Below are 14,708 nucleotides of genomic sequence, written 5' to 3' on the forward strand. Positions count from 1 at the left end.
GGAATAGAATCTAGAATGGATGGTGTTTTGATAAGATTTAAATTAGGAGTAAAACCAAATCACTTTCTCTCTCATTTCTAAATTCCCACCGGCACTCAAGTGGCTTAGCGCAAGGGACATGGTTTTTAGGCTCCAGTTTCACTTTCCCTTAGTTAATGTTTTGACTGAGTTGAATTATTTTAAAGTTTAAAACCTTGTTCTAATTGCATTTGCAATCCAAAGTTTGTTCCCCATCTATAGTTTAACTTGTTTACAGGAATTATAAATGGCAAAGTGTTATCTTTGGCTGTAACCTAGAATATTCAGCAGTAAAGCATTCAACAAGTGTTGGCATTTACAACGGATCCTATCTCCAGAGGAAGCCATGAGGATGTTGCTAGGCAATGGTGCGTGTGTGTGTATGTATGAGAGAGAGAGAGAGAGAGAGAGAGAGAGAGAGAGAGAGAGAGAGAGGAGAGAGAGAGACAGAGACAGACAGAGACAGACAGAGACAGACAGAGAGAGGGAGGGAGGGAGAGAAGCAGAGGGACAGAGACAGACAGACACAGATCTTGGTCGGGGGCTATTCTTGCAGTTCCTGCGTCTCTGGTAAGAGGGAGGCATTGAATCGAAGCAGAGATGGCAAGGTAAGTGACTGTAGCTGGTAGATGGAAAAAGCTTTTGTGTGAGAGTTTAAGCAACTGGAAAATGGTAGGAGTTCTTAGTCCTAAGAGCAAGCCAGAGGATAAGGCAGATAAGTGAGCAACTGGGTTGAAATGGATATCAGTGCTGCATAGAGCCAAAGTGGTGTCAGTACAAGGCAGTGGTGAGGTTTTTTGTTGTTGTTGTTTTCTCCTAAGTCCTTGTGCAAGGTGTGGAAGAATGGTCCTCTCAGAGGGGACCATATGATAGCTTTGTGCAATGCATCTACTTATCTCATAGCATCTTTATTGCATGTAGCTTTTAAATGTAAGAAAGAGAAATTCAGTTGGACTTGAGTGTCTCTTTTACTTTCTTAGGAGAAATGCTAAGTAAGTCTACTTCTGATACCTTGTGGTACTAGAAAATGATATGACAACCCCATTTCCTAGCATAAGGGTACTCAGCTTATTCACAAGTTAGGTTTGTTGTGTTAAAGTTTCCATTTTAGTCCAAAAGTAGCTGGGTAAGGTCATCGAGGAGAAGCATAAGACTTAATTATCTTTTCCCAACTAATCTCAATCACCAATTTCTAAGGAAAGGTTTTCTGCTAGAGGCTTCCAGAAATTGGATCTAATACCAAGCAGAAGTTATAGTTTAATACCCAAAGAAAATGGCATGAGTATGGGAAGCAGAAGGAATTTCAGAATTAACTAATAAAATAAAGATGCTTATAATATTTTAGCCATCAGCCAAAGGTTGAATTGTCATTAACTTAAGTTCTTAAAACAAATATGGGGGATCGCATAATGTAGAAACTTTCATTAAAAGTCAATAAGATACAAAACACTCCATTTGTTGCTTGAGGCTTGAGCTTCTGTTCTCAGAAATTGAATTTTTGCTTGTTAAATAGTTCATTCTACCATTATATAAAAGTTTCATTTGTGGTGAGTGGTACTGATTTGGTGTATAGAACAAAGAAAAGTTTTCTTAATACTTCATAAGTCTGGTGTGGGAATGGAATTGTTTCCCTTGAAGCATCACAAAAAGAAATTGAGCCATATCCATTTCTCTAGGTCCCTCTGCCAGGAAAGAGAGCAAAATCATGGTGGGTGATTATCTGTAGAGCTAGGAATGCTCATGACAACATGATAGTCATCGTTAGCGGGGTAAAAGAAGATGTTGCTAGGAGACCCATACTCTTGTTACTTTTAAAAAATATTTTTAAATTTTTTGTTTATTTCTATTTATTTATTTAAGAGTGACAGAGAGAAAAAGAGGCAGAGCGACAGAGAAAGAGAGAAAGAGAGAGAGAGAATGGGTGCACCAGGGCCTCCAGCTACTGCAAACAAACTCCAAATGTGTGTGCCCCCCTTGTGCATCTGGCTAACATGGGTTCTGGGGAATCAAGCCTCGAACTAGGGTCCTTAGGCTTCATAGAAAAGTGCTTAAGCCATATCTCCAGCCCTCTTGTTACTTTTTGTTATTACTTTTTCTGTCTTTCTGTTTTAGAATTTTGTTTTTCTGATCATTAGTGAAAATAGTATCTTTTATTTGGACATTGCTCAAGGCTTTATTTTTTTCTACAGCCATCATCATACTTGAAGCCATAGCTTTTTTGATCCATGACTTGAGTTATTCTATGATAGCTACGTGGTTACTCTGTCTGTCATACCATCACTCTTCTTGGACTGTCTTTCTCTTTTTCTTCCATTTTTCAGTTTGTTGCTAAGGATCAAACCCAGGGGTTCATGAATTCTAGACAAGTTCGCTACCACTGAGCTACATCTCTGGTCTTTTTTATGTCTTCACTCAGAGTGACTGTAATAATATAAACACAATTATAATTTCAGTTTTCTGGGAACTGAAGACCATTCAGCTAGGTCTGTAGGGAAATGTGACATAGGGCCCAAACTGGAATAAAATTTCTAATCCTGCTGGGGAGATGTTCTTTCTTTAGAAATCTCATGTTTTGAGCCTAATTATAAACTCAATTCCTTTTGGAAACATTCTGTTTCCTGTTAGCTTCATTTCTTGGCAGCCAGTTCAAATTAGTAATAACAGTGGAGATACATGATAAGTCATGACTCCTATTAACATGACAAATTAAGACAATCACATGATGTTTTCTAGGGACAAGTTCCAAAGTGTCTGTATTGATAAAACCAATCATAATTAAAGATATTGTGTATGCAGACTTGAGACTTATTTTAGAAATGTCACACAACTGTTTATATAATAAAAATAAAATAATGAGAAAATTCTAATGACAAGTCAATTTGAGTGAATGATGAATATATTTAGGAAGGAATGCATTTTAGTGTCCTTTCTGTTAATTCATTGCTTTACCTCAACAATAACAACAAGGACAAAAAAAAACTTTTTTTTTTTTTTGGTTTTTCGAGGTAGGGTCTCACTCTAGCCCAGGCTGACCTGGAATTCACTATGGAGTCTCAGGGTGGCCTCGAACTCACGGCGATCCTTCTACCTCTGCCTCCCAAGTGCTGGGATTAAAGGCGTGCGCCACCACACCCGGCTAAAAAAAAAAACATTTTAATGTAAACAGTAAGATAACTGTGGCCATTCTTATAAATATGGAAATTAGCTGTAATTAGCTATAATAAAGGCTTAATGTATTTTATTCAGGCCACTTTTGTTAAGGTTTTTGCCAATTATTTTTCAAAAGAAAAATCATTTTGGCTGCAATTTACTACCTAAAGCAGATGTTGGAACTGTAGTAGTAAAATTTCTGATCCAAACAAAGGTACAGGTCACAGCCTTATACTAACATTGGAAGACCCATGAGAAACCAGCCCGCCACGTGAGGAGCCCCGAGCCGCGATTGCAGAACCCTGGAATGACACTTAGACATTCTTCTGGGGATGAGGTATCCAGTGCCTGGAAGGAATAAACACAGACAAGGCTTCCAGGCCTCTGATTTCAAGAACATAGCCAAGTCCTCAGGTTGTCACACATCAGAGTAGTGACCTAGATTGAGCCATGAGCTGTCTCCTTCCCCAACCATGTGCTTAAGAGCTGGACATTATCAAGTAGGACAAATTTTCTTGATTCACTTTACAGAGACTTAGGTAATTATAGGTTTCTAAAGTCCTTTTAAGATGGATTGTCAGCTTGAGTAGCCAGCATATTCTCAGTGCATCCATTTTACATAATTATTTGGTCAAACCCTTTTAGGTATCTGTAAAAAATGGACAGCTTACCTTTCCAGTAACAAATCCCAAATTTGTAGGAAGCAAGTGAATGTGAATTCACTACAATATCAAAACTGAAGTATCTTATTTTAAAAAACTCCAGCACACAAGAGTAGAAATGGTTCTGAATCAGTAGAATTCCACCTTGCAGGTTCTGAGGAAGAGAAATGCCCTACATGAATGCTCCAGCCAAACATGAAATGGAGATGATGTCCTGGACAAGCAGAGACGCCGAGTCCCCAGGAACTGCCTTGTGCTTCTCTGTTGGAAGGCAACTCCATGTGGGCCTTCAGATCCTGGGAGGGACCCACAGGTTTAGCTAGTATATGCCATTAAATTGTTCTTAAGGCAAAATAATAGCCTAGCAGTTTAACTGTTCAGAGATGGAAAAAAGAAAGTGTTGCTTTTTTAAAATTTCAAGTCTTCAAAATGTCATTGTATTTTAAAAGTTTCTACGTAAAATAAGATGCCCTCTCAAGGCTGTTATTTTTCCAGTGTAGGAATGTAATGAAAGAAGCAATCATACCACATGTTTTCCCATCACTAATTGGTCTAGAACACCTTCAGTATCACGGGGCAAAGTTCCAGATTACATACAAGGTCAATAATGATGGCAGGCACGTTCAAAACCAGACTGAGGTTGAAACAGATGGTAAGAAAACACCTTTCTGCCAATACATGTACTTTTAAAGAGAGAGAGTAATTACTCTCTCGAAAACAAGGACTGTTGTGGTTCTTTGAATGTCAAATGTCCCCACCAAAAGGCTCATGTACTGAGAAGTTGGTCTCCGACCTTTTGAGAGGTGCTGAAAACTTTCTGGGAGGTTGGACATGCATGGACGAAATAGGTCCCCCGGGGACAGGTCCTCGGGTTACATTATCCCTGGCCCCTTATGGTCTTTCTGTCTGCTTCCCTCAGTTCTGCACATCTGCCTCTGCTATGTGCTCTTACAGCACATGACATTGGACCTAATTGCATGGGGCCAAACAACCCTGTGAAACTGTTAGCCAAAATAAATACTTCTCCCTGAAGTTGTCTTTGTTGGATATTTCATCACAGCAAAGAAAAATGAAGTCATGTATCTGTCCACCCTCACTCGCGATCAGACACTTTTTCTGTAATTCTAACACGGGGCTTCATCTGAGAATGCAGAGGTGAGAACAAGGTAAGGTGGGAGGTTCACGGTGAAACGAAACTGGACTTAGCTTTTGCTGAGGAACTTGGAAGGTTACTAGTGAAGGTATCTTTAAACACTAAGCCTTGATCATGAGTATATAATTATGCTTCAAATGTGTTCTTCTCTCGATCATTTTTTTTTAATTTAATTTATTAGTTTTCATTTCAGTGAATACAGGCAGTTTGGTACCATTATTTAGGCTCATCTGTGATCTACCCCCTCCTTGTTAATGAAAATGGGTCGTGCATTGTGGAGTTAGCCCCCAGTTATTGGTATGATAAATGTCTCTGCAAATCATGACCCAACATGTGACTCTGACATTCTTTCCGCCCCCTCTTCCGCAAGATTTCCCTGAGCCATGTTGGGTTCATTTTTGGTCTGCTTCAGTGCTGAGGTGTTGGGGGCCTCTGAGGCTTTGGCTCTCTGATTTGGTAGGAGTTGATTTTTCTCTGCGTTGATCTCCTTCCCTTTTGTGCTGGTATCTGGTTCACAGGAAAACATCACCCTTGCTTATTTAGCAAAGCTTCTCTCTGTGAAAGTTGATTACCATTCCCTTATTCATTTATTATTCAACCATTTATTATGCTGCCTGTTTCAGGCTATATGCTAGATAATGAGACAAACCTCTTGATAATTTCCATTTTTACAGACTTCACAATTCAGTGAGGCATAAGATGAACACAACTGAATGCCATCAGGGAACATCTTGGGAATCTATATTTCTGTAGAGTTAGACTTGTATTCTTGGCTAAGTAGTTAAAAATAGAAATTTTTGATCTAGAAACTAACCTTTCATGAGTAGCACAGGTTCTTCCTATCTGCCACGAGGCTTCATCTATTTTTTTAAATTAACTTTTAAAAACTTAATTAAAGGCTGAGATGTTGACGTTGATCTTAAGACTCCTTTTTCAAACTCCTTTGGCTAAAATCATTTTGCATGAAAAAAGAAACATGTATAAAGTTCTCTTGTGCCTGAAACAAGAGGCAAAGATGCTGCAAAAGGCAAATTTTGCTCTCACCTGCACGCATTTTTATTTGACATGCTGCAATTTTTAGATCTTTTATTTCCTTAAGAAATTTGCATTCACCAGAGAAAACCATGCAAATATCTGTAAATATCCAACCTCGTTTCCTCATGTTGGGTATTCTCACAATGTCTCCTAGGTCATGCAGTCATTGGGAATAATGTAATTTAGATCTGTTTCATGTTTTGGGCAACAAATGGTTCTGGAAGTTAGTATTGAGCCACTACTTAAAACTTTTATTACCAATACTTATGCTTTGGGCTTTAACATGAAAATCCAATGTTTTTTTTCCTTAATTAGTTTTGTATTCAGCAAATACAGTCAGTTTGGTACCATTATTAGGCTCATCTGTGACTTACACCCTCCCCTTCGCCCCTCCTTGTTGAGGTATATGGGTCATGCATTGTGGAGTTAGCCCTCAGTTATGGGTGGGATAAATGTCTCTGCATATCATGATCCAACATGTGACTCTGACATTCTTTCCACCCCCTCTTCCGCAAAATTTCCCTGAGCCATGTTGGGTTCATTTTTGATCTGCTTCAGTGATGAGGTGTTGGGGGCCTCTGGGTCTCTGGCTCTCTCTGATTTGGTAGGAGTTGATTTTTCTCTGTGTTGATCTCCTTCACCCTTGTGCTGGAATCCGGTTCACCAGGAAAATAGCACCCTTGCTTGTTTCGCCAATTTTTCTTAGTTTCAGCTGGGGCCCTGTTGATGTATGATGGGGTGGTTCTCTCCTTAGGATCTGCATCTATCAGAAAAAGAGAAACAGATTCTCCAACAGAGAGTCAGTTAGCACTAGGACAAATGAAATAACTCTTATTTATTTTTATAGAGAATTTAATAGGCGTAGGCCCTCTTGTAGCCCACAATTGATGGTAGCTTGATAATGGAGAATGGATTTATGTTTGGTTATGATTCTGACTTGTTTCCCAGCTCCAGCTATGGGTCCTGTACCACTGAGGGGATCAGTTAGCTGAATCAAGAGCAGTTGGTTCCCCACCATGGCTGTGTGCCACTATTGCACTTGTGTGGGCATCACAACAGGTTATTTGCTGCTAAGTATGTTAGACCATGAATTACTTGAACAGATATTGGTCATTTTCCCCCAGTCACCCATGTAGCACCTTCTGGCACTAGACGTGCTGACTGTCTGGGGACTGACTCTCTTCCAGCTTCCAGCCATGCCACTCCACTTTATGTGTTGACCACATACAGTGTCTTCAGCAGTAGGGTCTTACCACTAACCTTTGGTGGGTCATCAAGTAGAAAGTCCAATTTTTTGATGGATTTGTTAAATATAATTGCATTTCTTCATTGATATTAGTGATTTCTTGAAAGTAAACTCAATGTTCCATAGAACAAATAAATATTTTGAAATTATAAATTCTAAGGTAACACTGAAACTTGTAAATCTCATATACACATGAGATTTACATATATACTGTGTGTTGATATAAGTACAAACTGACATAAATACAAAATTCAACACATCAAAATGTGTAACTAAAAACAGCCAGTGGGAGGAGTGTCCAGATATGACTGGTTAAAGACCGTCTGTCTAGCTATTGAGCAGGGTCTCCCTTGTGTTCTTTTTTTTGTGAGTAAAAATATGAGAAGGTGGTAATATATTGTGGTAGAAAGTAATGATTATGAAGACATATACCTGTGAAAGAATCAACTGTTTACATGTACTTGAAAGGAAGTAAAAGAGTTTACAGGGGGATTTTTGAAGCCAGTCCTAATTATGTTCCAATGTGCTTAAAGTGAAAGCTTCCAAGTGTGTGCTAGAGCCTGGCTTTCAATATGTATGCTATTCTCTAAAATATTTACATTTGACCTTAGCAAAAAGTCTGAGAAGTGACTCTTTATTGAATGCTCAATGAAATAGTCTTAAATAGTGTCAGTATACACAGCTACACTTTACATCAGTTCATTGAACCAGACACTATAATGTTCATGTAATTGAATGATATTTCATTAGACTTAAGAACTTGTTTATTTCATAGGGCTTTCTGAATTTAGATTATATACAATACCTTATTATTGTCATTAGTATCTTTAATTTACCACCACCATATATAGAATTTTTTTCTTCATGCTTCTTTCTGGTGTTTCCAACCTCTGAATGAATGTTGAGAATAATATTATTATTCACTATATTTTTCATGATTATAGAAGATATCTTCATATTTGTTCTACAAACTTATTTTTTGTTCATTTTTATTTTTCTGTACTGGTACTGGAACTATAGCCAAACTAATGAAATACGGATTTTAACATACCTCAGTGTCTGAGCCTTTCCTTTTTTATAATTTTGAAAAAGAAAGAATTGTTTTTCTTTTTTGCCATCAGGCCAAACTAAATTAAAATCCTAGAAATGTAGTGTAGCACACAGGTTCACGGGTTCTAATACACTATAACTGCTGCCCAGAGGTTGTCTGTTTGGTCAAAGGCAGTAGTAACTACAATAGTATTTTGAAAACAGAAGCAAGATGGCTTGAATTATTTGTTGTACTCTTGAGTGATTCATCACACTAATAGTTTCTAGTTAATTAGGCCTACTTTTGTCAACAACTCACTCTAATTTTGAGCCTAATCATGTGATTTGCCTTGACCAATAGGATATTAGCAAAATGTTATACTTAACCACATTATAAAGCACTTTAGCACGGGAACTGTTTCTCTTGTTGGTTTTAAAATCCAGATTCTGGGGCTGGAGAGATGGCTTAGCGGTTAAGCACTTGCCTGTGAAGCCTAAGGACCCCGGTTCGAGGTTTGATTCCCCAGGACCCACATAAGCCAGATGCATAAGTTGGTGCATGCATCTGGAGTTTGTTTGCAGTGGCTGGAAGCCCTGGCTTCTCTCTCTCTTTCTTTCTGCCTCTTTCTCTCTCTGCCTCTCTCAGATAAATAAATAAAATCATAAAAAATTTTTAAATAAAAATTTCCAGACTCTGTTCAAAGAAATCCTGGGCAGGGGCAGGGTGGACCGTTAGTAGCTAGCAGCAACAACGTGAATGAGAGCATGTTAGACTGCTTGGCCCCACTCGATAGGTAACATGGGCATAAATGAATCTAGCCAAAGAACCGTCCATCTTAACCTATTCCCAGATGGACAACTCACCAAATGTTGAGCAAGAAAGGTGATTGTTGTCTTTTACCACTATGATGGAATGGTTTGTTACAAAGCAAATTGATGTATCAAATCCCATTCTATTATGAGCAACCTAGTAGTTGCTGAATCTACCAGTATTGAGGTCAGATGTAGCCTTCAAATGTCTTTAGTGAAATACAGTTAGTAACTCAAAATATTTCAAAAACTTGAGTTTCTAAAAGCATCCACTTGCCAAAATGATTTAAATGCTTCTCACTGGACAATAATGACCTAGCATTTACTTAACTCAAATCTCACCTATTTACAAAATACATTTGAAGTGCCTTAAAATATTGAAACATGCAGACTCACTGTAATTAAAAGCACCACAAAACTGATTCAGAGGATCAAAGAAACAGATGAAAATTAAGTGCCAAATATAAACTAATTATGTGTCCAACCCTGTTTGTATTTAAGAAAAAAGTAGAAAGTACACAAATATATCTGAAGAACATTTTTTTTCTTTCCCATGGTATAAATTTACTAACATGGATATTAACTACAGAAATAGATGTTTTACAAATATTTTGGTATTTTCTATTCCATATTAATTTCTTATATTATTTCCCACAAGAAGCTTAGTACATATGATGAAATCTTAAAGCAAGCCAGGATGTTTTTAGGGATGTCAGGTAACTAACTATGATGACTTCCATGCAAGTTCTTTTAGCAAAGAAAAGAGCTCAGTCAGGATCCAGGCAAATTCTACCGTCCTTTCTCCTGCTCCTCAAACCGGTCTCAGGAAGGTGTGCAGCTACTGAGAAGCGAGCACATGACAGATGCATGCATTTATTGAGCACCTTCTTTTTTTTTAAATTTTTTTGTTACTTCTTATTTATTTATTTGAGAGTGACAGACAGAGAAAGAGGGAGAGAGAGAGAGAGAGAGAGAGGAGGGAGAATGGGCGCGCCAGGGCCTCCGACCACTGCAAACGAACTCCAAACACGTGCGCCCCCTTGTGCATCTGGCTAACGTGGGTCCTGGGGAATCGAGCCTCGAACTGGGGTCGTTAGGCTTCACAGGCAAGCACTTAACCACTAAGCCATCTCTCCAGCCCAGTTTTTTGAGCACCTTCTTGTGCAGGGGTCAGCAATGGGGTCTTGGGGGCGGTGCTGCGGTGGATGGAATGTGCACTCTCCCGCTAGCTCTGCGTTGCTTGGAGTGCTGTGGAGATACAGATGCATCTGTTAGTCGTGCAGCCACTGAGCCACAGGTGATGAATGCTACAGAGCCAAAGTTCAAGTGACCTAGCATACCTGGGGACAAGGCGGAGGCTTCTCTGTAGAAGGAAATGCCAGAGCTGGGATCACCTTGGCATTGCCATGTGAAGAAAGCCATAGTAAGGGCTAGAAACACCTAGAGAGGAATGAGCCATTTATCGAGGTGCTAAAGTGGGTCTCTGGGCAGAGTGGGCACACATCTGTAAGAAGACACGTGAGGGGGCTGGAGAGATGGCTTAGCGGTTAAGCGCTTGCCTGTGAAGCCCAAGGACCCCGGTTCAAGGCTCGGTTCCCCAGGTCCCACGTTAGCCAGATGCACAAGGGGGTGCACGCATCTGGAGTTCGCTTGCAGTGGCTGGAGGCCCTGGCACTCCTATTCTTTCTCTCTCTCTCTCTCTCTCTCTCTCTCTCTTTATCCCTCTTTCTCTGTGTTGCTCTCAAATAAATAAATAAAAATTAACAAAAATTTTTTTAAAAAAGAAGACATGTGAGCTGGTCGTCAGAGAGGAAGCCCGTCTGTGAGGAGACTGTGAACATCAGGCCTTCCTTATGCTTAGTTCTTGTACACAGTGGAATGCTATCAAAACACTGTCCTTTGATGGGTCGTTCAAGTTTAGCACATAATATTTTGCCATTGGGAAAACATATTTGCAAAAGTCAGTAGAATGAACTCTAAAGAAGTTTCACTTTGCTAGTTTCCCATAGCTCTTATTCCCATTTTTCAGGACCTGCACTTAATTAAAAATGTAATTGAATCTACAAAAGAGGGCGACACACAGGTATAAAAGAGCATGCTATTAAATGGGATTATCTAACTGTTTCTTGAGAAGCAAAAGTTATGTGTCTTCCTGCTAATGTTATATGCAGTCTGTCCCAATATTAACAACCTCATGGAATTTTACAGGGACGGCACCCTTTGTTCAATTCTGGTGGTGGTGCGATGTGAGACTTTTATTGTTGCCATTAATTTTTATGGAATCACCCAAATCTGCCCTTTCACAATGGATTTGACTTGAAGAAAGTACTGAAAGTCATTTGGACCAAAGTAGTATAAAGAAAGCAGATAATTACTATGGCTCTGAAAAATGATAGTGAAATGTACCGTATGATTGCAATATAATAAGACCAATTACTTGGGAGATTCATAAAGTAAGGCCTAAGAAATTCTAAATATTTTTGTATAATTGCATAACTAGAGTGACCACAGGGCTCCTTGAATTGCCAGTTTCAGGGGGTGGCACACTTACATAATATTGCATTCTGGCGTGTACACTTAAATAATTCATTTAGCTAATTTAATGGGACATATTCATCCATTCACTTAACCAATATTTATTTAATGTGTACTCTGGGGCTGGTTCTAGTCTATGTACTTGGGATATATCAATAGATGAAACAGATTTATCTCATGGTGGAGTTTGAATCTTAGTGTAGTATAGACAGGTAAAGAACAGAAGAAAAAGTAAATGAGATATTATGTTAGAAGCATTAACTCTCATTAACAGAAGGAAAACATTTGAAAAGAGAGAAGATGGCTGAGAATGTCTCAAGTCTTTATACTTAATTTATTGAAACCCAAAAGAGGATCTACCCATGGAAATAATATGATTTGCTTTTAAATTTGACTTTATCATTAAAAACCTAGCCCTGTGGAAAGCCCTGACCATAATTCCATCTCAACATCACAACGTCGCCACTAATTTGCCTCCCTCTAGGTTATACGAGCATCTGTCAGAGTCCTAGATCTAGTGATTCGCGCCTTTCATCCCAGAACTCAGCAGAGGAAGGGGGATTGCTGCAAGCCAGAGGCCAGCCTGAGACTACCTTGTAAATGCAGGTCAGCCTGCGCCAGAGCGAGACCCTGCTTCAACCCTCTCCCTCCAAACAACAGCAACAATAGCAATAACAACAGCAACAAAAACAGAACCAGATAGAATGAAATCAAATCCTGCCGCCTTGCATCACATGCATAGGAGCTTCATCTGACTTTAATAACTTTTTCCCCACTAGTTTACACTTCATCCTTCTTCTTATAGCATCTTAGGTAGAAGAGTCATACAGAAATACCACAAAAAAAAAAAAAAAAAAGGTAGGGCTTCCTTCCGTGTTCTTAGAGGAAACTCTGACAACATTGAGATCTGGCAATCAACTCTGTTTACTGCTACCAGTACCACAGAGCACAAGTGTAAGGAATTCAGTGGTGGACTCCTTTAATCCCAGCACTCCAGGAGGCAGAGGTAGGAGGATCACTGTGAGTTCGAGGCCACCCTGAGACTACATAGTGAATTCCAAGTCCGCCTGAGCTAGACTGAGACCCTACCTCAAAAAATTAAAACAACAACAACAACAATCAAACATCCAATAATTTTCTTCAAGCAAAATTAGGAAAAGAAAATAATTTACAGGATGAGTAATTATTAACTGAAATGCAAGCCAGTTGTTAGCCACCCTCCTCTGCCAGTGCATATGTTGAAGTCCTGTCCCTCAGTATTTCATCATGTGACTGCGTTTGGAAAGAGAATCCTTAAAGGGCAATGAATCACCTGCGAGACAGTCTGATGGTAGCGCTTTGTCTGGTTAATCAGAAGGGCTTATAAACACTTGGGAAAGCTTGAGAAGGCACATGCAGGCTATAAGGTGATTGGATACATAGGCTTATGGGTTGCTATCTAATTGGTTGGTGTTGGAAGGCAGAAGTTGTGAGGGAGAAGTTGCAAGGGAGAAAAGCTACATGACTTCAGCCACATATTGGATGGCTCCAGCAGCAGGGAGACTGGTTTACTACCATGTAAGGGTCTTGGGCAGCTGGTCACAAGGTCAGGGGGAGCAGAACCTTAGACTATGGAATGCTCAGGTGCTTTGGGATAAGGGGGAGGGCCCGCTGGTCCTGTTTCCTCTGGGTGAAGATGAAGCACATTATGACCTCTCAAGAGGGGGAGGCAGCTCCAGCTCCAGAGTGGGTTCCCGAAGGCAAGGCTGCAACTCACAGAGCCCAAGGTCCCGGGCCATGTCCAACAGCCCAGGCCGGCTTTGTCACAGTCTCAGCCCCTGTTTAGCCATGCTGGACACCCGCGGACCCTGCGTTTCTCCTACTTCTAGTCTTCAGGAACTGTGAGCAAATCAATTTCTCTTGGTGAAGCCCAGCCAACCAATGAGACTAATATCCTGAGAGGCAAGCTGGGCTGGGGATTCTTAGGTCATTGGGCATTAGATACCCAAAGCGAGGAGACTCTCCCTTCACTAGAGGGTCACCTGCCCCCTTCGCTTTACTTTTTGTTGTGATTCTTCTCAGAAGAAAGGAAGCTGGGCCTTTGCTCAAGCATTTACTACCAGTATCCCATCTCACTTCATTTGCCACAAAGGTTCTGGTTCTTCACTGTGTTAGTGTTACGAAAAGAATTAGCACCAATGAGGCATGTAACTTCATTATGGGGGCCGAGAAGTCCCATGGTGAGGAACCACACTCAGGAGAACACATTTCGTCAGTATGTTAGTTTTTATTGAGTTATATTGATTGGTGCATCTGCCAGAAATGATAAATTTCATATTGTGAAGAAATGCTAGAAGTTGTGAGCTGTCAATTCAAGGCCAGGGACTGATTATACCCTCATGTCATTTCTTTACTATGCAATATTCCTGAGATAGTATTTCCTATCTTTTGCATGATGCAGAATGGATCTGAACGCCTAGAGGAACCGGATGTTACCTTTCCCACTGCTTCAGATGTTTGGATATAATTTAATTTCCCAATAAAATACACTGCAGTCATTATATGCTTAGACAACTTTTGTTCCTCTGTTTATTCCCAAAGATTTCTAATCATCTTCCCTTCTTTCTCGTAGGGAGAGTTTTTTGTTCTACCCAGTGCCTAAATGCTATCTCTCCAGCTGCAACACTGGGGCCACTTTCCAATATTGCTCTTGTTAGAATTCTGACCTGCTCTTATTTTAAATAGCCTTACTGAGATATGTTTATTATACTACATAATTCACCCACTTGAAGGGTACATGCATGGCCACAGAAATATACATTGATTACATGATCATCTTTAGAATGTCTTCACTAAACCAATTAGAAATCCCATTCTCCTTAGCCATAAATCCTTAATCTCTCTCTCCTTCCTCCCCTTCCCAGCCAACCAAGCAATCCAGGCAAGTAAATAACTACTAAGCGTGACATCATTCCATCCTGTCTCTCTTGATTTGCCTATTCAGGACATATCATATATAGAATCAGACAGAGTCATACACCATGTGGGCCCATAGTTTTTGATTGGCTTCTTTCATTTAGCATGACACTTT

The 14,708-nt window shown here is 39.8% G+C and overlaps 1 protein-coding gene across 1 annotated transcript in view; it reads left to right on the plus strand.

The window, feature by feature from the left end:
• The first annotated feature begins 516 nt into the window (after positions 1-516).
• The window catches only part of Mctp1 (multiple C2 and transmembrane domain containing 1), a 427,275-nt gene continuing 413,083 nt past the window's right edge, over positions 517-14,708 (plus strand). Inside the window, exon 1 of the mRNA XM_045134043.1 lies at positions 517-626. The gene's annotated coding sequence lies outside the window, so the exon portion shown is untranslated. The remainder of the gene's footprint in view (positions 627-14,708) is intronic.

Source organism: Jaculus jaculus, chromosome 14 (assembly GCF_020740685.1).
Source record: "Jaculus jaculus isolate mJacJac1 chromosome 14, mJacJac1.mat.Y.cur, whole genome shotgun sequence".
NCBI classification, from domain to species: Eukaryota; Metazoa; Chordata; class Mammalia; order Rodentia; family Dipodidae; genus Jaculus; species Jaculus jaculus.